General features: G+C 42.9%; 1 long non-coding RNA gene across 2 annotated transcripts in view; it reads right to left on the reverse strand.

The window, feature by feature from the left end:
* Positions 1 to 24,259, reverse strand: part of LOC140150815 (uncharacterized) — a 49,414-nt gene that overhangs the window by 18,369 nt on the left and 6,786 nt on the right. For both annotated transcript variants that reach the window (XR_011858851.1, XR_011858852.1), the window contains exon 2: positions 9,983 to 10,131. This is a non-coding gene — a long non-coding RNA (uncharacterized lncRNA). The remainder of the gene's footprint in view (positions 1 to 9,982; positions 10,132 to 24,259) is intronic.

Raw genomic sequence — 24,259 nt, forward strand, 5'->3', positions numbered from 1 at the left:
AACACACCCTGCATCAGTCTACAGAAAACAGTGATACACAATGTACATCTCTTCACTTTGAGATGTTTCAAATTGTAAATTGACACAACTGCAATTGCAATTTCTTTCTTTAAATACAAGAAAACAGGAAATTGCGCAGCTCTTTGAGGTATTTGACCTGATGAAGTTTCTACACAAGCTACACTAAGATCTGAAACAAGCTCACCTACTGAGGCAAAGTTCTTAAACCCCAATATGTTTGTACATGCATAGAATGACCTTTGAATGTGATGGGTACACAAAATCATACCCCGCAACTATGAGGTTAATTTTGGAGCTATGATGGATAACTGAAGGTTCATGAATGATGCATTTGAAATGAGGCTATTTTAATACGGCTCATATTGTCATAACTGAATTTATTGAACCAGTTTTATCATAAAAGAGCGCTAGCAAGCTATCAAATTATATTTATCAAGATCATTATGCGCGTATATCTAATCAATCAATAAATATGGCAGAGGAAATAGACGGAACAGGTATACATTGCATAATAGCTGCTGTTTGAAAATAGAGGTAACGAGTATATGTAATAGCTGCTTTTTGGAAATAGAGGAAATGCGTATGAATGTTAAATGGCAGCCTTTTGTCAAACCTGGTCAGAAAAAACAATCACAGAATAAGTGCCAGTGGCATTACATGTAATGAATTGATTTTTTGTTTATCATTTCCTTTTTTCTGTCTTGTTTGTCTGTCCTTCTTCTGTCTGTGTCAGTTTCATTCCCTTCTCTTTCTCTCTGCCTTCCTGCAGCTGGCGTACAGAGTACGAAGAGATATAGAAAGGGTGATTAACTGAGTTGGGCACACACTAAGATAGTCAGACAAAAGAGACACTACAAAAAGACAGAAAGAGAAGGAAAGGGACTAATTTAACAGGGACGAAGAAAGATAGAACAATTGACAGACTGAGACACTCATAAACAGACAAGAGGAAAGATGGATAAAAGAGTGTGAGGGAGAAGAGATAAGTGATTTACAAAACAGATCTAGGAAGAAAGAGAGACACAGACAAAGAGGCCAGAGAGAAAGACAGGCAGACATACAGAGGGACTGGAATCTTGAGACACCTAAAAACTGATAAGAGGAATGAATGATGCAGAAAGGAGAATGAGAGAGTAGTGAGAAACAAAGAAGGGCAGACATGCAGACAGACAAACAGGCAGACTGAGGTGAGGACAGAGACAGACAGGCAGACAGTGAGAAGGGCTGGAATGTACATTTTGAAATACTCAAAAACAGACGAGAGAAATGAAAGATGAAGAAAGGAGAGTGAGAAAAAAACCCAGAAGGACGGACACACAGACAGATACAGATGAGAAGACAGAAGAGAGACAGGTAAACAGCACAAGACATGTAGAGTAGAGAGAGGGGCTGGAATGAGGGATAGAGTGTTATGTACATACGCCTTTATGACACTCATGGTGACAATCAATATTGCAAGTGAGAAAGTCAGTCAAGCAGGTCATGTTAATTATTCATACACAGCATATTGAATGTCGCCTATAACGATGAGTGCATTATAAGCTGCCAACAGCATCACCACTTATAATTTCACATTTAAGGGGGTACTACACCCTTGCCCAATTTTGTGCCTATTTTTTTTTTTTTTTTCAAAAATCATAGTGCATTGGTGACAAGTAAGATATGTATATTATAGGGGCAAGGACTACAACTACTGCACTGTAAATTTTATTTCAGCACAGACAACAGTTGTGGAGTTACAGCCAAAAATGAGGGAAAACCAATATTTGATCAATAAATCAATAACTACTTGCCTTGAGTTGCTGAATTTTCAGTGCAGTAGTTGTAGTCTTTGCCCCTATAATATACATATCTTACATTTCACCAATGCGCTATAATTTTTGAGAAAAATGCAAAAATAGGCACAAAATTGGGCAGGGGTGTAGTACCCCCTTAAAACTGTACTGCAACTGACAAAATTCTGCTGGTAGAGAAATTCACACTAGAAATACACACTTTCAACTTTCCATTTCCATCACATTATGATGTTGTTTCTCCACTTAAAAGTAATATGTTCACTGAAGTGAATTTAAATGAATTACAAGGTCCAAAATATTCTACGCAATCAGGTTTTAAAATCAATCTTGAAAATAATTGTACAATTAATCAATATTTCTGCGTATGTGCCAAGCAAGTTCATTCTGTTATATTTGTCATGCAAATATCTGAGGCAGATAGATCACATAATTCTCAGACAGTTTTCAGGGGAAGGCTGATTTTTTTGGAGGGTAACAATTTTGGCATTTTTCACAATAAAATGCCAAAATGACTGTCTACCAAAGTAAACTGAACACCGTGCATGACTCCGAATTCGAAAGTCATGATGTAATTGTAATAATCTGGTTCTGGTTCTGAATCGGCCAATCACTTATTAACATATTAAATCGGTAATCGGGCAGCAAAGGCTGATCGATGCATCTCTAACCTTAATGGTTCCACAGAGTTCTGGTTCAGTAACTGATTTGTTATCTGACACCCACCGGTCTTCTAGCTGTTTTGGATGACAGCTTCTTTACCCATCATAATTTTCACTTATTGGACCCCCCCCCCCACCCCGATAAAACCCTGCATGGCATACCCTCTGTAACCAGCCCTCAAATTAACCCACGGCACCCATGGCATTTTGCCGTGGGTGCCCTTCCCCACTGCCGTAATGCCCTCAAAATATGTCCTTTACCCAAGACAGTCACTTGCCATGCCCTCTAAGGAAGTTGTCGTCGGTGCCCCAGCCCTGCCCCTTCATTATAAAATCATCTATCTATGTTTGTGTGTGTTTTCTTCACTTTTGAGAAATTGCCTTGGTGCCCTTCTCAAATTTTCAACAGTTGCCATGATGCCCTCAGTGAAAATCCAAGGCAATTTCCAACTTGGCCCTAAAAAAGTTGCTGTGCCCCTTCAGATCCTTAATTCGAGGGCTGTCTGTAACATGTCACCTTAATGGTTCCATAGTTTTTGGTTCCACAATACGCGGATATAGGGTTTCTCTACCGGAAGTCAATTTGTGCCGAACCTCCGAACTGTATCTATTGTTATGCAAAACGCTTATTGCATTGTGGGAAGGAATGTCGGCACAAATTGACTTCCGGTAGAGAAACCCTAAATCCGCATATTGATTTGTTACATGACACCAACCTTCCTGCTAGCTGGATGACAGCTTCTTCACCCATCACAATTTTCATTTCGCATACACCATAACCCCCTCCCCCCTGATAAAAAGCCTGCACGTATCTCCTATTGGCATACCTCTATAACATGTCACCTTAATTAACCATATAAACACCTGAAAATACCACAAGGATAACCACTGTGCATGCATGAATCCCAGGTGATGCGATGACACAATCACCCTACATACTACATGTATATGCTCAGGGAATCGCTGGCGGGGGCAAGCGAAACCCCTGTGGCTACCCGTGGGTGATCGTGTACTTGGCATGCGAGAGGTCTAAAGTTCGAATCCCGGGGGTACCAAGTGACTTCCTTGTTAATCTTCTCTCATTTTTCGTTTCTGCTTTAACTTCCGATAATAAAGAGCAGTGTCTGGTGTTAGGGTTAATGATTCCATAGTTTCGGTTCAACAATAGATTTGTTATATGACCCCGCACCTGTTATCTACTACTTAGTATATTTTTAATAGATTGATGACAGCTTCTTCATCCATCACAATTTTCATTTCTCGTACCTCCCTCCCCCCTTAAAAACCCTGCATGTATCTCCTATTGGCATATCTCTGTAACGTACATGTCACCTTAATGGTTCCGTAGTTTTGGTTCCACAATTGATTTGTTATATGACACCCACCTGCCTGCTAGCTGGATGACAGCTTCTTCACCCATCACAATTTTCACTTCGAAATTTATTTCACAGCTTTGCTTTTATTTTGCTACAGGACCAAGTGCAAATTTTGAAATTGACGCATCAAAATTTTGAAACACATAATATATAGTGTACACATTTACATAGAACAAGCATGCACAATGTTTGAATTGAACAAAACAAATGTCGAAATCAACATGTTGGGATGCGTGTAAAAAGAGCAAAATGGATGGAATCGGTAGAATTTACTCAATCATATAAAGTCAGGTGATATGTGATCTAGCGATGTCTTTATGAAGAAAGCTAACCTGCTAGCCAATATTGGAAGTCAACTGGCCATGAGAGACAGCCTAGTACACAATGATAATAACTTGATATTCAAGGTACACAACATAATCCAATAACCTTGGTGTACTCATCATACGCTGCTGAATTTCATAGCTCTGAATTGCTCATATTTCTTGGAAGTACAAAAGTAGACAGATAAAGAGGAATCAATCTCTTCCATTGACTATTATCTCATTTCATTGCCGTTATAATCCTGCTACAGGCCTACATAGTGCTAGTATGCGTGAATCCGTTTGGATTCGGTCAGAATTTTGTGAGAATAGATTGCTGCAATTTACGCATATATATCTACCTCCCGCTGCCAAAAAAATTATTACAATTCAAATGTCTACCTTGTCCTTCATTCTGTGAAAATGTGAAGAATAGAAATCAGTTATTTGGTCTATAAGTTATTTGAGAGAAACCAGCATTTATTCATTTTATTAGGGGGGGGGGGCATGGGGGCATTTCGTCAGAACACTTTAGTCTCTAGGTTAGAGGTTATGAGGGTAAATTTGAATCCATCAGTACTGAAGGGCTTACCTGTGTGATCATCTGCTGAAGGTTTGTCCATGCTATCTGATGAGGCTATGATAGCAAACAAACACAATGACAGACAAGTATGCAGCATCCAATGAAAGCATTAAAAAGGTGAAAAGAGCACATGAAGCAATGTTAAAGATGAATGGCATGATGCGAATGAGTGATGAAATAATTCATGTATACCCGCTACCTATGTTTTAAGATGGTGGCATACTTTAGCCTCACACAGACATACACACATCAGTGCAATGTAAATAAATATCTAGTAATGTACGATGTAAGACACATGTATGTATTATCCACAGTCGGCAAACACAGACAGTGATAACAGGACACACACTTCACATTTTTACTATCCATCCATGGGCACGCACGATTTTATTCACCCCAGTGCAGGCTGACCAGTCTGACCCTGCACCCCCCCAATTGTGGATATTACATGTAGATTTCTCTACAAAATATTTTGTCTAACTGCACAACCAAATGCATTTTTAGGCTATTTACATAATTATGTTATAGAGGGGAGGTCAGCTAAGTGAGTTAATGCTCTGCGTGCTAGCCATGCGCTTCAATGGAAAAAGTTAAGTTTGAAATATTTTCTCAAAATATCAAGAGCTATCGTAAGAACTACTGGATCAATACTAGGCGTGTTTGTACTCATTTTCATGCATTTTTCATGCTGATTCCAAGTATGGTCGTGAAAATTAATATTTCTGAAATTTTTGAATTTTTAAAAAAATTTGAAACTTGTCGTCTGCAGTCGACACCCGCATGAAGAGAGTTAACCACGGACATCCGCAGATTCAGATTATGTTTACATGTATGTGTATTCAAACCGTGTCCTCATTTATAGGTATTTACAAATGTACACCCACACACACACATCTACTTGTACAAAAACTTCTGCACCAATGGTTTACATTTTCTTTTCTACACACAGCGGGTCAGAAACTAACACCAAGGTTTGCATGCATTTATATCAGTGTTTTCCTTCTGACATGTGTGCATGTGTATAAATATCACTGCCAGTATAGCTAGCCAGCCAGCCAGCTAGGTAGTCGGGATGTCAGCGCAATATAAGCCATCCCATCTCATTCGCAAGTGACCCAATTGATTGTACCCATCAAGTGCCACAGGCCGTGTAGGGTAGAGAGAGAGAGAGGAAATACGCTAAATTGTCCCATCGCATAATTTCATTTCTCCCCGTGTTAAATTCCAATTGGAGTAGTTCACTACTTTTTGTGTAGCCCTACGTACATAATATGCCAACCATTTTGATGCTTGTAACAGAATGCGCAAATCGATTTGTATATTTTACGCTATACAAGCATTTTACATGTATCGTTAGCAGAATTCACCTGTTTCTTATATTTTGAGATGCGAAAAATAACAACAACATATATTGTAGCAATATGGGATCTAAAATATAAATTTAGCACAAAATGTTTTCACATGATTTTCACAGTGCACAAGCAAAATACACTGTACATGCGTTCTTTTGAATTAATGGTTTGCAGTTTCTTTAAAAGCTTTTTTCTCTTGCCTGCTTTTGTGATGGCAATTGGCATCAGCTTTCCGTTGCAATGAAGACCACGGTCAGATTCTCACTCAAAATAAGTACAGTTCTGAAATCACTCTAAAGAATTCCACACATGCTCATCCCTAGAGATACCATTTTGAACACCAATTCATGTACAAAGAGTGACCTTTGAATGAATTGGGTACTACTAAAACTCATATTGAGTAGGATTTAATCTTTCCTTAGAGAAGTCCTTTTCAAAAACTCATCTACTCTGCAACTGGGGTCAAGTTTCAAGCCATCTGTTCAATGGGGTTTTTGAACTATGCCCTTGTGAATGAGGCTATTTTGGTTTTAACAGTAATATATTTCACACAGAAGTGAGATTACAGCACAATAGTACATTAATACTACGTCATGACTGTTGTGATCAAACCTACGCTAATAACCCATCCATGTGCCTCGGACATTAAGTAATATCGCCCCCTACAATCTTTGGGTTACGCTATATAATACCCAGAGGGCTAAATGTTGTTGTGCGCATTAAAGGGGGGTAACCCTATCGGTTTAGGATATGGATTCTCTTCAAACTTACACACAATGTCAAATATTGTCCCCTTTATCAATCTATGTGAGAAAACGGGAACAATTTCAGCATAAATGTGAATAATTAGCATATTAGCAAGCCAATACACTGGTACGCTGCGGCATTGCATTCTGGTCAGGCATCTCGAAACAACGGCGAGCGCATGTCCCGGTGGAAACAGGAAGTGTTCGCTTTGGTACTGAAAACCGCTCGCCCTGTACACTTTTTATACCCTCTATTAATACTGATTAATCTTAAAAAACATTACATATCAATGCGCTCATTATCATTCTTGACAAGATAGCCCATGCTGTATTTACTTCGCTTAATTATTTCTTTATTTTTAGCTATATGATGCACATTTTCACATATTTATGATTTTTCTTTGTTTTATTTTTTAACTAATTTTTTAATGGGGGGAGGTGCTCTCATAATTTTTTTCATATTCCTCGTATCATGCTTGACAATATAGGTCATGTTTCCTTATTTATTTCGCCTCTTATGTATTTCTTTATTTTTGTTTTTTGTTTTATATCATTATAGCGCCATCTATAGTTTGACATTAGGGGGCCTATTTGATGTATTTTTGGTACTGGGGTGAAGTCTTCCGAATCTATTCCGATTTCATTCTATGACTACCCAAAACTCCCGTGTCGTGTAAAATGCGAACAACTGGTATACCTGTAAAACCGCTGTGTTTCATGATTTCTCCGAAATACATCGACTTGGAGCGTCAAATTTCAGGATAGTAATGAGAAAAATAGTATCTATTATGTGATACCAAAACCTCATCAACAATGAAAAAATCGGGGATGATGCTGTCGATCGGGTTACGGACCTTTAAGAGAGTTGCATGTAGGTCAGTCAATTGTCCCCTGAGAAAATGTCGCAAGTAGTCTACAAAGTAATGAATGCAGTCAAAACTTATCAGTGTGACTACATGGATTACAATATGCTGGTTGTCTGTGCTGTCATATTGCAGTCATCAATGAATTGGTCCTTTCCTTGCAATGCTAAAAACCAGATTATATTGTTTTGTAGTGCTGTTGTCGACATGCGTTAACCCTAACACCCAAAAATCTTACAAAATCTTACGATGAAAAATTCTGCGCATGCATGAATCCCAGGGTCTGCGATGACGCAATCACCCTAAGTGTTATATGCGCACGGAATTGCTGGCCGGGCAGCAATAACCCGTGTAGCTACCGGTCCGTGATCGTGTGCTTGGCATGCGGGGGGTCAAAGGTTTGAATCCCAGGGGTGCCAAGTCAAAAATTCTTCTTCGTCTTGACTTTTTCGGATCTTCTTTGACTTCAGATCCCAAAAAGCAGGGTCCAGTGTTAGGGTTAATATGGCGACATTATGTTGATATACAATGTTAAATGTAGGTAGCATGTTGCAAATTGCCGGTCCAACGCCCAGGGCCAGGCATACTTAATGTACGCCGAATATTCAGCCAAATTTTGATGGATTTCTTTCATTTTGTGACTAATGTGAGCCAACCTGATCCCACTACCGATCCCAAATTTATATTTGACTTCAGGATCTCATTATTCCGACATGTCGAAATAAACAAATTATCTCAACATTGGCACTAATGTTTTGTCACATATCAGCCCCAGGTTCTTTCAAAATGTGATCAATTTCCCTACCAGTTTCAAACATCCTCTAAACTTAAAATGAAATTATTTTTGCTATTTTATTCATCATTTAAGCCCTTGATCCATTTGGTAATTTGCATACAGCTTCCTACCTATCAACCTTACTTACCAGACCTTTTCCTTCAAATTTAACCAGACTTTAATGACAAGACAGGCTATGTATACAAATATCAGTTTCATGGAAAGCATATCAAAATGTAATTTACGCATACGGACAAATAAAGATTACTAATATTGGATTTCCCTAGATATTATAACCCATAAAGTGGCTTGGGTGATTCCCTTATACCTCAGACCCGGGGGTACTCAAGTTTGGTTTTGGTAGGGACGTGCATTGAGAATTTGAAAGTGGACCCATAAATATACCAATTTTTCAAGAAATTTGGACCCATTGATATACCAAAAGTCAAAATTTTCGCCAAATTTAACCCAAATTGTCCTAGTTTTTACAAATTTTCCCAAAATTTTGGGAAAATTTTGAAAATTTTGGCTAAATTAACGAAAAAATTGAGAAAATTTTGAAAAAAGGACCCATTCATATACCAAAATAGGCTTTGAAAAAGGGGTCATTGATATACCAAGAGGCTGAAAATGCTACCCATATTTGCGGCCCGTCCCCGTATGGTCATTTGTACTGAGAGAACCCCCCCCCCCCCGGGACCTCAGATAGGGGAACAGGCTGAATAATGGAATGGTTTTTGTAGTTTTGGGTTAAGCAGTAGACTATAGTCCGATGTCTTGTGGGTATTTTTCTCGCTGCGACAGGCGACGAGAATCTAAACTGAGCTCAAAAAGAAACTTATAATTTTTCAAAAGGTCATATCTTGAAATCCTGTCCATCAAATTGAACCAAAATTACACACAGATTTACTTCAATACTCTACTCTTAACACATGTCAGTAACCAAGCAGTTATCCAACTGACACAACAGCAAAATGCACTGACATATGACAGCTTCCTGGACCACATTCACAGCCCAGCCCTGTTTCATGAAAAAAATGTATGAAAAGCAGAAAGCAGCACCGTTTTATCATCTGTGCAAGGATCTTGTGTGCATTCTCACAGATTTTTTGTCCTGGGTGCCAAATGTTGGGCTGTGAAAGTAAAGGAAGTCCAGGAAGCTGTCCCATGACAGTGCATTTTGCTGTTGTGTCAGTTGGACAACTGCTTGGTTACTGACATGTGTTTTGAGTAGAGTATTAAAGTAATCCTGTGTGTAATTTTGGTTCATTTTGATTGACAGTATTTTAAGATATGACCTTGTGATTCACAAGTTGTAAAAAATATAAGTTTCTTTTTGAGCTCAGTTTACTTTTCCCTCCACAAGGGCTAAAGAATGTCCTAACGAGTCAGCATCTTCCAATGCTGAAAATGTCCCAACAGAAAATTATCCACACAGACTTCAGCCTAAAGCCTGGCATTGAGAAAAACCAACAATATGAAAATATACATAATATTACATGTACCTACCTATAGGTTCGCTCTCTGAGCGTATTTTTATATTCCGTGTCGTTATTGGTTCAGAGCGTCCTGTGCCATCGCCAAAGTATGGGTAGTTATCTTTGAGGGTCACAGGCCCCTCCTCATCTTCTTCAAAGGAAGCCTCAAAGGGTTCCAACCTAGTAAACAAACACACACACAAACACAAAATTTGTGAATATGTGAACAAGACATGCAAAATTTTTCAAATACCTGAAAATATCTCTGCTATACACTTCTAGTGCCCGTTTCTATTCATCGTTATGTATTCTTCTCCCGTGCATTATTTTCGCGAACTACCCTTCACAGCCCAAATTATATAAACCTGCACGCTAAACAATGCATTATCTAAAACCTGCACGCTAAACAATAGATTCTAGATAATACGTACACGCTCAAATACTAGAAATACTACTTTCACATAACCATATAGTAGAGTTAGGTGACGCTTTCGACACAGAGGTCACATAACTATATAATTGTCTGTTCGATATATATACCATCAAAAAATACGAATATACATTCTGTGGTGTTAAAATGGTATAGTTACAAACGGTGTTCTATAATAGGGTACAATTATCGAATAGGGTGCAGCTCGCTAGACTTGAGTCCAGTCCTCGTTTACGGAGTTTAGGTTTAGGGTTGGGGTAGGGCAGTCTTGTAATAAGACTAGTAGAGTTGCACCCTATTATGCAAATATCATTGTCATAAATTATGATTAATGACCTCAAATAAATCAAACATCAAATGAGAATAATCGAGCTTCTATTAATTAAAAAGGGCCAAAAACAGGTGGATCATAATTATACAAGATGACACCATTGCAAAATATTCAGCATTTTACAAATGAAATACATGTAGGCCTATATCTAAAATAACATAGCCGGCCCCGGGAAACACACACTAGCGCATAATATCATGATCATGCTTTATAATACCATAGGCCTTCAAACACATGTGTTTGAAGGCCTATGATAATACTGAACAAATTGTTAAATCCCAATGTCGTGTGTTTTAATATAAGTAGATTTTAAAGTTCAAATTATAGAGCTATAAAGTCCAGTTGATATTCACCGTAGTACTAGTCGGACATCTAAATCGATCCTTTCCAGATGAACTGGTTCAGTGCTCTAAATGATCACAACATAAAGTCAATTGGTTACAAACCATGCGTGAATAAGTTACTAAAGTATGACGTATGGCGCAATCGATACCATTGATAGCTAACTTATACAGGAATTGATTTTCTTTACCAGTTAAATGCTACGTAGCTGGTCAATGTCCTGACGGTGTTTTTAAAATGTAAGATATTTTCCCTAATATTAAAACTAATATAATGAATGCAGCAATTAATATTGCCTATTGTTTTGATAGGCCTACACTCAAAGTGTATGACGGATAATGTACTCGTGCAAATGCATTCGTCAAGATAATTGCACTTGCCATGGAGTTATTGCATTTAGCTCTTGAGCCTATCGGCTCTCGAGCTAAATGCAATAACTCCACGGCGCGTGCGATTATCTTGACGAATGCATTGCACTCAGTTCATTATCCTTATCATACATACATGTAGATGTGGATAGGAAGAATCACACTGTTTCCAATTATACAGCAATGGGAAATAAGCCCAAATAAAACTAATAGTACATGTCTCAAAATTGTTAAGATTTTAAAATCCAATGCCGAATGTGTCCCCCCACCTCAAACTCTGTCAAAAAAAAAAAAGCTTTAAAGTCTAAGTTTGATAAGCTAATTAAATAGTTTCACTGACATAATTCTGCCAACAAATGCTTTTTAAATACCAACATTTTTGTTTTTAAAAAAATTGCATACCATATATTTTTTCAGTCTTTTGCAGATGCGCAATATGCTATACGCAAGGTACACGCTGGCGTGATTTGTTATTGTTAGACACGCACAATCAAACGATTGGCCCTCATCATGCTCATGAATGTACAAGAATTCTCAGCTAACAAAGCACAGGGAATCTGCCTGTTGGTGAATGGGCGGTATATTTGTTCATATGGTAAATCAAATTCAATCAGATTCACTTTAGTAAACAAGCAACCTGATTTTAACTCATTGGCTCATGTTATCGGGGTCAAACATTCTGCATGTGTTGCTACTTGCTAGAATTTCTCAGTGCCAAGGGGTTTGCAAATTCAGCTTTGAGTCTGGAGAACCACTGTCACAAATTGCTTTATGATAAAGCATCAAAATCATCTCATTTGAGCCATGAATGTAACAAAGAAGTCACCCAATTTGGTGTATAAAGATTACAATGGGCTATTTAAGTTGAAATTCATGTATACCTCTAATGGAAATCATGACCTTAATCTCCCACGCAGGGAGTGTAGACATCAAATGGAATCACTCATTCAGGTAACTCCATTTGAAAATCACACTCCCTGTATGGAAGATACACAGTGTAAAGGTCATGTTTTCCAGAGGGTGCATGGATTTCAGCTGGAATAGAATATTATTGGATGTCATCAGGGTTCGAATTCAGTCAATTTCTTTGCATCCACTGTTTGGGCTATGCAAAACACATGTTTGCATAGCAGTTTCCAAATTTTGCATCGCAGTTATTTTGCTATGCAAAAAAAAAGTGTTACATTTGGCGATGCAATATTTGTGTTTGCGTAGCGAATCTACAACTTCTGTCATTGTCATAAAATTTCAGCTATCACTGCCGCCAATATTGTATTCGCGCATCACACACATTTCCCAAACTGACACCTTGTTGCTAATAAAATATCAAATATATCCAAAAAAATACAGGTTGTATGTGTGTAGTGTGTTCATCATTTATCATCAATAAAGTCATGTTTGTGCTGGATTTTATGCTTAAAAGCCATCAGAATTCACGACTGTTTTCAAGAAGTAAAAATTTATGTGTAATATCGCCATTGACATTTCCCTCATTAATTATTCATGAGCTCATTATCGCGACGTAACGCCAAGGATAGTGGGTATTTTGAAACCGATGCTCAGTAAACATATAAACAATTTTTTATGCGCAGTTGGTATATACATGTACAGCTTCAGGGGCTCTTGAAAGTACTTGAAAACATCTCCTAGCAACGGTCAGAGGTCAGATTTTTTGCTGATAGCCGATAGCAGTTGATGGAAATTGCATCGCATTTTGCGATGCGATACAGTTGAATTCGACCGCTGGATGTCATACTGCTGGTTCTTACTGTTAATGCCCAATTAATGATGAGTCAATGAAGCTACGATATTTGTCTTGGATCGAATACCCAAGTTATCCAATTTTACACACAATGTGAAGATCAGGTTTTTCAGAACCCTCGCAACTGATTTTCAAGAATCCCAATTACTGGGTAAATATTGTGAGTGTGTTGGCATCGCTGCTTAATAATATTGAATGCATTCAAGCATGTTATAATATGTGCCAGCCCGTAGTCATACATTAGCATGCACAACCTGTTAATTAAAACATCCAAACCCTAGAGGGATTGAAAATAGAGTCTGTATGTGACATGTGTGCAATTCTTATTATCCACCTCAGGCTCATTTTCTTGAAAAGTGCAGCAGTACTGTATGATATATAACAGAATAAAAAAGAAAAAAATATGATTGCAAGTTGATTGTATAAAAAGTAACATTGCTCTCTCTATATTGGTTTCCCGGGATTGGTTTCCCTAACATCAGGGGTAGGCAACCTATTTCCCACAGGCTCGTCATGCTGCATGCACACACACACACACCCCTGTACATGTAAGCACTGTATGTCAAACAGGGACACTTATTTTGGCTAACCCGGGCCAAAAACACAAATTCAAACTTTAACCGACTGGTGGCTAACCGGGACTTTTTGCAGACTTTTTTTTCACAGTTAAACAAACAGTTAAAACAAACTGTGACTTTTTGCAGATTTTTTTCCATGCACTTAAATAACAAATCCGCCTTAAATCGGGTACTTCAACCTTACCCCATAGCGCACAGTGTATTTTACCCATACGAAAAATCATTCCGGACCATGCATGCACAGATCACTGACAGTGACGCAATCAACCAATCAGCAGTTGGAAAATCGTTAACCCAATGACATCATTGCTGCATTTTCATTGATAAAATTCAGAATCGTTCAAAAACACGAGTTTTTAATTGCAAATATTTAATTTTTGTGTGTATGAATGTCACTGTCTATCTCAAATTTACATTGTGTACTATCGTAGCGTTGAATGCGCTGAAGCTTGTGAGGCGGGTCCGTTGTAAATTTGGCAGAGACTTTCTCTTGTTTTTTGTGACATTAAAAATCCATCTTTCGCATGGCCGCTGTGTGTGGGGGTGTGTGTGGGAACGGGGGTCAGCTATGCACGCGCTGCATGCATAAACACTAGTACTGCTGACTGAGTGTACCAATCGTAGCAGGGTGTAAAATATACAACAAAGTCAATGTTTAATCTCAATACGTCATGGGGTAAATATAAGCATTTGAATAATTTCACAATAATTTGAACCTGAAAAATAAATGAACATATGAAAGTTCATGAGTGATTTTTCAACATATTTGACTGTTGGATAAATATGGGTGCTGCAGCTTTGGAGCTAAGGCAATATGGCGCATTACTTTGAAGTTGGTAATGGGTAAATTACACTGTGTAGCAGTCCCTGGTTGTAAAATGCCAATTTTTTCATTTAGAATGGCCAGTTTGCTGTGAAAGTTTAGTCCCAAACAAAAATGTTTGGTAGACTCATAACCGGTGCGATCTTACCTTTCCGATGTTGATTAAGATACTTCTTGCATCGATCCCGAGATGCGGAAAAAACCAATAGTCATTTTGTCCCACATAAATGAATAAATAACAAAACCCCCGATCCCCGAGTGGACTCACCCATTTGGTGACGCCACACACGATAATCACCCTTATCCGACTTGGGCAGCCCCTACTCGCCAAACTTGTAGGGGCGGCAGTCGAGATAATCAACATCGGAAAGGTAAGATCGCACGGTTATGAGTCTACCAAACATTTTTGTTTGGGACTAGACTCAGTACACCGGTCGATCTTACCGCTTCGATGTTGATTAAGATACTTCTTGCATCAACATCTGAAAGATCGATCTAGCAAGTAACCGACGGATGGAGGTACAAGATTGGCCAGCATCTGATAAGGATCGGAGAGTGGGTAGCATGGTAATCGCGAGGTCAAACTATTTCCCCCCCTCAAGGCCGGGAAACAGAAAGACTACGTGAACAGACAAAAACCCCTGAACTGAAAGTTCAGTGGTTAAGAATAGAAACACTGGTTCTTACCATGTTGGAATTCTGATTGTCCGCAAAAACACCTGATACCCAACCACCATATTATCTCCGCAGAATAGCCCTGGAGAACTTATCGCCTGGTCGTTAGTTTACGTTGTTGTAGTAAACCGTGGAAAAGGACGACGGGTTCTTCCAAGACACAGCCTGACAAATCTCTTCTATGGGGACCCCCCTATGGTAGGCCCACGAAGATGAGATAGATCTGGTTGAGTGGGCCTTGGGGCGGCGCCTTTGCCGCCCGAGTCCACTAACACCTGGACCAGCCACCGTGCCAGAGTCTGTTTAGCGGCTGGACCGTGCGGTTCTGCGTGAGTGATAAATAAGCGGCCATGAGCCCCCCTCAAGGTTTGTTTTCGGCCAAGGTAGTGCTGTAGCTCCCTCACCGGGCACCACAACCTGTCTTCGGCTATTGATGAACCCTGCCCAATACTGGGGAGGAAGAGGGCGAGTGTCGGAATGTACTTCGCTCATTTTTGCAAGGAAATCCGGGCGAAGAAACAGCGTCGCCCGTTGTTAGTAATCGGAGGCTGACTTCGAGACTGCGTGCAACTCTGAGCAGCGCCGTCCCGAAACGCCAGAAGAAAGGCCGCCTTAAGAGTGACGTATTTAAGGGTCGCTTTTGACAGGGGCTCCAATATACTCCAAGACTGTGTTGAGGTCCCATGGAGGGACCACCTTCCTTTCCGGCGGGCGCTCGTTGAACATACCGTCGAGAAGAAGACTTAGGGACCCATCTGAATTGATAGTCGACCGTCTTGAATCCTCGATGAATCGAGAGAATGGCTGACTTATAGTTGGCTATCGCTGCCTGCTGAAGTCCTGACCTGAACTTTTCTGTCAGAAAATCTGCCACTAGAGGCACAGAGGCTCTAGTGGGAGATGTATTCTCTCATCGCACCATGCGTAGTAGGGAGCCAAACGCTGACTATACGTGCGGAGGGTAGACTCTCGTCTACCCCGGCGATGAGAAGAAGCAGCTTCTGATGAAAAGCCTCCCTCCGCCGCACGCTTCCTGATAAGGGCCATGCAGCTAACTGCAGGTGCTCTAGTGGTAGACCTGGTCCCTCGCCTCCGGGCATCCGGAGTAGATTTGGTAACTCGGGGCGTGCTCTCTGCTGTGCCGCTAGTAGATCCACCATCGGGTCGAAACCACAGGTGTTTCGCCAGAACGGTGCTATCAGAATGACGTTGCAATCCTCCCTCCCGATCTTGGTCACCACCCTTGCGAGTAGCGAGATCGGGGGGGAAAGCGTAAGCAGTCATTCCTCCCCAGTCTACGGACAGAGCGTCCACGGCGAATGCCTGTGGGTCTGCGACCCTCGAGCAGTACACCGGCAGCTGATGATTGCGATGAGATGCGAACAAATCTATCGAGGGGTGGTACATCACCTCGAAGATCGTCTGGGCGACCTGCGGAGCAAGGGACCATTCTGTAGGTCCCGACACCTTTCCTCGTGACAGATCGTCCGCGAGGATGTTGGTGACTCCCGCTATGTGCATCGCTCTCAACGTAATCTGCCTGGCCTTGCACCACCCTATCAGGCGTAGCGCGTGCAGGCACAACCGTGGTGACCTTGTGCCCCTTGTCTGTTGAGGTAGGCCACCACGGTTGTGTTGTCCGTTTGGACAACGATATGAGATCCCGCGATCACCTTCTAGAAATGCTGGAGAGTTCTCTCCACTGCCCAAAGTTCGAGAAGGTTGATATGGAACTCCGTCTCCGTGGCCGACCATAGGCCCGAGACTGAGTCCCGTGGATGTGGCCCCCAGCCCAGTTTTGACGCGCCGGTCGTCACTACGTGGCCGCACCGCTGGTGCAGGGAACCTGACACCTTGAGTCAAATTGGGCTGATGGGTCCACCACCAGAGTTCTCTCGCGATCTCCGACATCGGAACCGCGAGGGATATTGGTGACGACTGGGCCTGTAAAAGGCTAGAAGGTGTAGTTGTATAGGCCTCATGTGAAAGCGGCAGTGCGGTGCGAGGTCTACCATACTGGCCATAAGGCCCAAAACCTTCATCCATGCCACAGCGGGTGCTCCCTCTGACTCGGCCAAGAGTCGGGCACACCTCGCCATGTTCGTCACCCTCTCGGGTGAGGGCGCCGCGATCCCTCCTTGAGGTTGATCTGGGCCCCTAAGAATAGTGGTGTCTCGCGTCGGGACCAAATTGGATTTCTTGACGTTGATCAGAAATCCCAGGTCCCTTACCGTCACGGACTACTAACTCCACGAGACACTGTGTCTCCAGTGGGGTGCGTCCGTAAATGAACCAATCGTCCAGGTAGCAACACATGTTGACTCCCCTGCGCTTCAGGTACGCTGCCACCGCCCTGACCAGGAGTGTAAACACTCTGGGGGAGGTGGACAAGCCGAATGGCAGGCATCGAAACTGGTAAGTTTGACCCTGTACCTTGAAGCGTAGAAACCTCTGATCTTGAGGTGCGATCGAACATGCAGATATGTCGTCCGAGAGATCTAGCGATGCCGCCCACATACCCTTGATGGGGCAGGCTAGCACCGAAGCGAGAGTCTCCATTCTGAACCTCTTGGGCCTGATGAACTCGTTCAACGGCTTGAGGTTCAGAATGGGCCTCCATCGCCGGTCTTCTTTGGAGCCAGAAAAAACGTGCGCCAAAAACCCTTGGTGAAAGGGGGGTAGACCGGGACAATCGCTTGCTTCGTGAGAAGCTGAGTGATCTCTGACAGTAGTGCCCGACGCTGGGGGTCAGCCGTCTGGCGGCACTACTGTGGACCTCTGAATCGTGCAGGCGCCACGAGGGTGGCTGGTAAATTCCAGCCTGTAACCCCACTGACCACTGACAATACCCAGGCGCCCGGTGAGATGGCATGCCATCTCTGGGCGTAATGCACAGCGGCCGCCCACAGGGGAACCCCTGTGGAAGTCCAAGGCCTGCCGGCATGGACTGTCGACCGCCGTGCCCTCAGGACCGATCTGGTTTGCCACCCTTAGAAGAACGGCTCTTCTTAGGGGCTTGCCATACGGTCCAGCACTACTCTTGCGCTTCCCAGTCTTTTTGGGAGGTGCTGGAGTAGCCTCGGCTCGGTGTAGTCTGTGGTGCGGCGTCCTGCTGAAGCCGGAGCTGGCGCTGAAGAACGCTTAGAAGACTTCTTCTTCTTGTGCTTCTTCTTCGCCTTACTGCCCTTCCCTTGGTCAGGGCAGCCTCCGACTTCTTCAGAGTGCTCTCATTGGTGGCCTTCTTTGCCCGGTCCTCAACCGTGGCGCAAAAGGCCTGTCCAAAGAGTAGCCCCTGTCCCACCGAGTCTGACTTCTTCATTGCATCAGCAAAGTCGGAGCCGTAAGTTGACTGGAGGGACAGACAGGCATTCTCCGGCGGCGAGATGACATCCTATGGGCTAGGCCCATAGAACTCTCGTTGAGGTTAGCTGTTAGCACCGCTAACAGATTAACCTCATGCGGAAGAGTTCCGCGTTGCCCGTGTGGTCGTCGCTACCTTCCTACCGAGGTGCTCGGCAAGGCGTGGTAGCGACGCTAGAGACTCTGATAAGCGGCGTGCTCGCTATCGATGAGCTTTAGCTCCTCCTCCCACTGGGGGAGAACGACCCGTCGCCTTGGCCGCTAGCGGCAGGCGCTGGCAACGCGTCTGGATCCATGTCAGGGACCCTGAGGTAGGTTTCAGTAGTCCTCCTGCGAAACACGCAGTGGAAGCGTGCAAGCACGCGGCGTCAAGCTCCAGCGAGCCTGACAGCCCTACGAAACCTACCCTTGAGGTCCGCCGAATGCAAGTGCGGCGACCCTTGTGTGGACGCCGCTAGCTGGGCATCCTACTGAAAGATGCCCTGGTCCTCCTGAACGGACTCCTCCTGAGAGAAAGCCAGGCCCAAACCTTGGGCCACACGGCTCATCACCTCAGCGGTGTCCGCAGGCAGACCATTGCTAGCGAGTTCCTCACGGGGAAGCGGGGAAGGATACCTGAAGCTAGCTGCACAGTCTCAACAGACTGTGAGTCGCTACTGGTTTCATCTTCCGACTCCTTTCCCTCGCCTTCAGACTCTGACTCACTCTCTGATGAGGAAGAGGTCTGACGCCGGGCATCTGAAGGTGGACAGGGAGGTGTCGCCACCGTGTGGCTAGCCAACTGAACACCAGCAGAAGAGGGAGTACTCCCGCTAGACCCCGAGATGCTAGCTATAGCACCCGGGATCCGCGCGCTCTCGCTGCTGTCGCCCTAGCCATAGCAGTGTGCGGCCTACCCTGAGCTGTATCAGGGTTAGCCACTCGCCGCCGGGTTGGGTAACAACTGGTGGTACTGCTTGCCCAACGCTAGGCGGCACTTGCCACGGTGGAACACCGTGGAAGAAACCACCCTGCGGCGGATACCACGGGCATACCCTGTTGGTAGCTGACCCTGAAAGGATCCGCCACCAGGGAAACCCCATGGAACGGTAGTACCAGTACCGCCTCCCCTGTTGCCACAGAGACTGTGGTAACCAGGACGAGTACTGCGGTACCTGCGTGGTTGTAGCGTAGGTGCCCGGTAGGGCTCCCGGCTGTGTACCACTGTACCCATGCCTCACAGCGTTCCCCGCTAGAGGATCAAGCCGTGTGTATGGGTACCCCGCTATACTGGCTGTCCCTTGGCTAAAAGGAGCTTGCCTAGTATCACGGGTAGCTGAGCGTGTATACCCTCGATCAGTCACCTCGCTACCTGAATAGGCAGTATCAATCAATGGAGCCATGCTCCGCTGAATAGATAGTGATCGATCATAAGAGGGTAATTGACCCATTGACTGTAATGGATCACCCACGCTCTGCTGGCTCTCGAGGACATAAGTGGGTTGTTGATCAGCCAGGCTATTCAAACTACCTACCCTAACCTCTTGAGCCTCGCCCAAAGGTCGCTGTGTGTGGCGGACCACTCACGGCAGCTATGGGCGCTGCGTGCATAGTGGCTACCACTGAAGTCAAGCCGTAGCTCGTCTCGGTAGCTGCCACTGTTTGCACTTGGGTCGCTGTCCCGCGTGAGAGACTGCGAGCCCAACCCCGTATATAGCCGCTAGCCAGTCCCGGAGGACAGCCGGCAGCCATTCCAAGGCCCAGGGAATCACTTTCGGCGGTCCCACCATGGAACGCTGCCGTGTGACAACCCCAGTTGGTTCTGCTAAGACTACACCTGAAGCGTTAGCCCCGCTATCGTCTCTGCTAAACCCATGCACGTTTTCATTCGACCCTTGCGGGGAACGAAGGCGTGCTGCGTGTCGTGGATCAACCCAGGCAAGCCGGGTTCCACTGGCACGCTGCGTGCTACAGACCGGCCGAGGCAAGTCCGCTGCACGCTGTATGCTAGGATTCAACCCAGGCAAGCCCGCGGTACCCTTGGCATACTGTCCGTCGCCGGCTACTTCAGCGGGTGCTAGACCCGCTCGTTACGCCAGCAATAGACGGGTGTCCACCTGTAAGAAGCTCGCTAGAGATCTCACTGGTAGACTGGTACTCGCCTGTTAGGGCAAGTACCGCCCCCTGCCTGCTACTAGCTTAGACGTAAAGTCAGTGCTTTCGCTGGCTGCTAGGCCTTCGGGCTCGCTAGCAGTCCCCGGAGGGTCCGCCTGCTTGCCCGGGACCGGAGCCCCAGAGGTTACCTTAGCGTGGCCCTTGCCTGCCTCGCTAGTACCTACCATATCAATCTTACCTGTAGGCTTCTGTTTCTTAGTCTTCGCCTTCTGTCTGTGTCGAAGACCTAAACGAGCGCTACTTTCTAAATCCTCAAGTGGATGTCCGATAAGCCTATGCAAAAGGAAGCACACTTATTTGATTTAGAGCAATCCCTGTGGGAGTAGCAGAGTGGATGCACGGGTCCCACTCTGGTACAAGGGAAGGGCATGATTGACAAGGCCTAGACATTGTAGTAATCGGGAGCGTACAGCACTACCCCCGAACACAAGCTCAAGCCCAATAAACAGACCCACACGCACAGTGGCTGGCGCTGATGTAGTGGTATGATATAAAAATATATATACAAAGGGATGAAAAACTGAAAACCTTTTGGGGAAGATTTGTCAGGCTGGTCCTTCGAAACCCACCGAACTCTTAGCAGTAACTCAAGGCGTCATCAGACGCGTACTGAAAGATATAACGATAGAGCACACCATAAACATAGCGATAATCACTCACCATACATGTATACACAGTACTGTACAAACATCTATTGTAACTTACTAGTCTGTTATAGTTGTTTTACGTGAGAACAAAAATAAAATGGCGTCCTAAGGGCGGCCATTTTGAAAACGTAATGTCCCGTGATATGAACGGAAACACACATACAAGCTAAGTTTTTGGATCGTTTTTGTCTCTTTTCTAGCCGAAAAATGTCGTCAAAACTATCTCCCTAGCGACTATACTGGTTGGTTTTTACCTCAGTGTAACAAACAAACTGTATATCTCGGCCCTTTGGTTCGTAATGATACTTAGCGTTGGTAAAGAAAAATCCACAAGTATATCTCATCTAGAAAGCAAGGAGGGTAAGGGGTGATTATCGTGTGTGACGTCACCAAATGGGTGAGTCCACTCGGGGATCGGGGTTTTTGTTATTTATTCATTTATGTGGGACAAAATGACTATTGGTTTTTCCGCATCTCGGGATCGATGCAAGAAGTATCTTAATCAACATCGGAAACGGTAAGATCGACCGGTGTACTGAGTCTGATAAACATGGACAGCTCCCTGTTTGCTGTGAAAAACACACACAAATTTCTCCAATGGGCAGGAAAAACAACTCCCCCCACAGATGCCACTCACTTGATCAAAAATCCTATTCAAACTGTTTGAAAAAGTCAGATACCTTTACAAGATTAGGCTAATGAAAGTTAGTTTCCTGTCACAGATATTTCGCCAAATGATGAGGTGACTCTTTCATTATTTATTATTTTTTGAACAATACTTATTAGGACTTTTTATCACACAAAGTAATAACAATATATGTCACAGGCACGAAAATGATGGGTCAATTATACTATAGCTTATTTAGAATATTAACTTCTTTGTATCAAGGTATTTGTTTATGAAGGGATCGGATTCCAAATGAAACCATCTACAACCTGACCAACACCACTCCACTGGTTGCCAGAGTCAAGATTCATCATCAACTCAAATTTCTCGGCCATATACTGCGTCTTGAAGATGGCGAGCCTGTGAAAGAATATGCGCTTTATATTCCACCACATGGGAAGAGGAAACCGGACGGCCACGCACACTGTACTTACAGTATGTCCAGCACCTCCTGGGAGATACTGAAGGGATGCTGCAGCCAAACAAAATTGTTTCGCTTGCCCAAGATCGCATTAGATGAAGAAAGCTTGTAGTCGGCTGTGGAGACTGATGATGATGATGAATCGATGATGATCAAAAGTAGAAAAGACTGAAACAGTCAAATTCTCAATAAAATGGCAAAATAATAAACTATTTCTGCAAAATGACATTCTGTCGCAGCATAAAACGGTGACATGGGCAGGCAACAGAAAACTCAACATTCACTTTCATTATCCTAATCTGAACAAAATTTCACACCAACACACTCCGGTCACAAGGGGACATGCCAGGAAGATTTCATTTATTTCTGTCATTTATTTTGGGCACTTATTCTGACCATATATTTTATACATGTACTGGTATTAAGTTGACAGTACGTATTGTATAGTATGTATGATCAGTGTCTTGACAGTAACTAATAAACCAATCAATACAGACTGCCCAACACAAACACACATTGCTTATACAGTGACACACATAGTAAAGTACCCCTTTTGTTTTAAAGCGACTTCAGTAATTTTATTCTTGAACTACATGTATTTATATGACTAATTTATGCAATATATTTTGCACACTTTCTGCAAAACATTTTGACACTGATTTCATTATGAAAAATAATATTGCTGTATAGATCTTCACCAGTGGCGTAGCCAAGGGGGGAGGCAAGGGGGGCAGCTGCCCCATTGTTAAAAAGTCTTGCCCCCCTGTGGGATGGTGACCGCCCTGACATTTAAGATTTTTTTGTGTTTCTGACATTTGGCTTTGTTAAATTCATGTTACTCTGTAAGAATTTTCTTGAATTTAACGATCAGGTGATCATACAGTGTGGCACTGCGCCATTTACTGACCCTGTATGCCACCCTCTTTCTCTCACTTATCACGCTGAATCACCCTTATTATTGAAATGCTGCCCTCTGGCTCTCTACCAGCTGATCCCTTGTTTGCAAAATTCAAGAGATTTAACAAAGAGACTAATCGATATTTGGCATTGTGCCAAACTCATAATGATATGTACACATCTAAATCAATATGCAAACTACAAGTGCAACAACAATGTTTATTGTAGAGCAATTCATAATAATACACTTTTGCGCACATAACATGTATACTTTTAAACCATGTTTCCTTGTGTACTAGAACAATTATATCCAGTTTGGACCTGACATTACAATGAAACTCAAATGCTGCTACCTGTATCGGTATGCATATCAAAGAACAGATTGGCTGGGCGGCTGGGCAGCTGGCCGGTTTCACATCACATACATGTATTGTGACAAGCTGGAATAGCATTTACTTCATTAGAATTTAGATTGACCATTTATGTACATCCCTACATGTCAACAAATTACATCTAAAAGTCAGTCATTATACATGTACTCAGTCATCCCGAATTTGAATCAATTCAACGGTGCAATAAGGAATCATCTCAGTAATGGCTAATTTCCAGCACTTGATCTGTTGTTCAATGTGTGCATTAAGTTCTTCTTTTGTTGTTTAATCTCTGCCTTTTCTACCAAAATCTTTTTATTACTTAAAGGAGGATTTTGTGATCCTAGCATCCTCTTTTTATGACATTTTTCAGTAGATTATCCACGAAAAAAGCTTATTCCCAAAATTTCAGTTGATTGCGAGTTATGCATGATTATGTATATATTACACTGCTCCATAGGCCACTGTTGTAATTTCATTCT

The sequence above is a fragment of the Amphiura filiformis genome, chromosome 4, assembly GCF_039555335.1.
Source record: "Amphiura filiformis chromosome 4, Afil_fr2py, whole genome shotgun sequence".
Taxonomy (NCBI): domain Eukaryota; kingdom Metazoa; phylum Echinodermata; class Ophiuroidea; order Amphilepidida; family Amphiuridae; genus Amphiura; species Amphiura filiformis.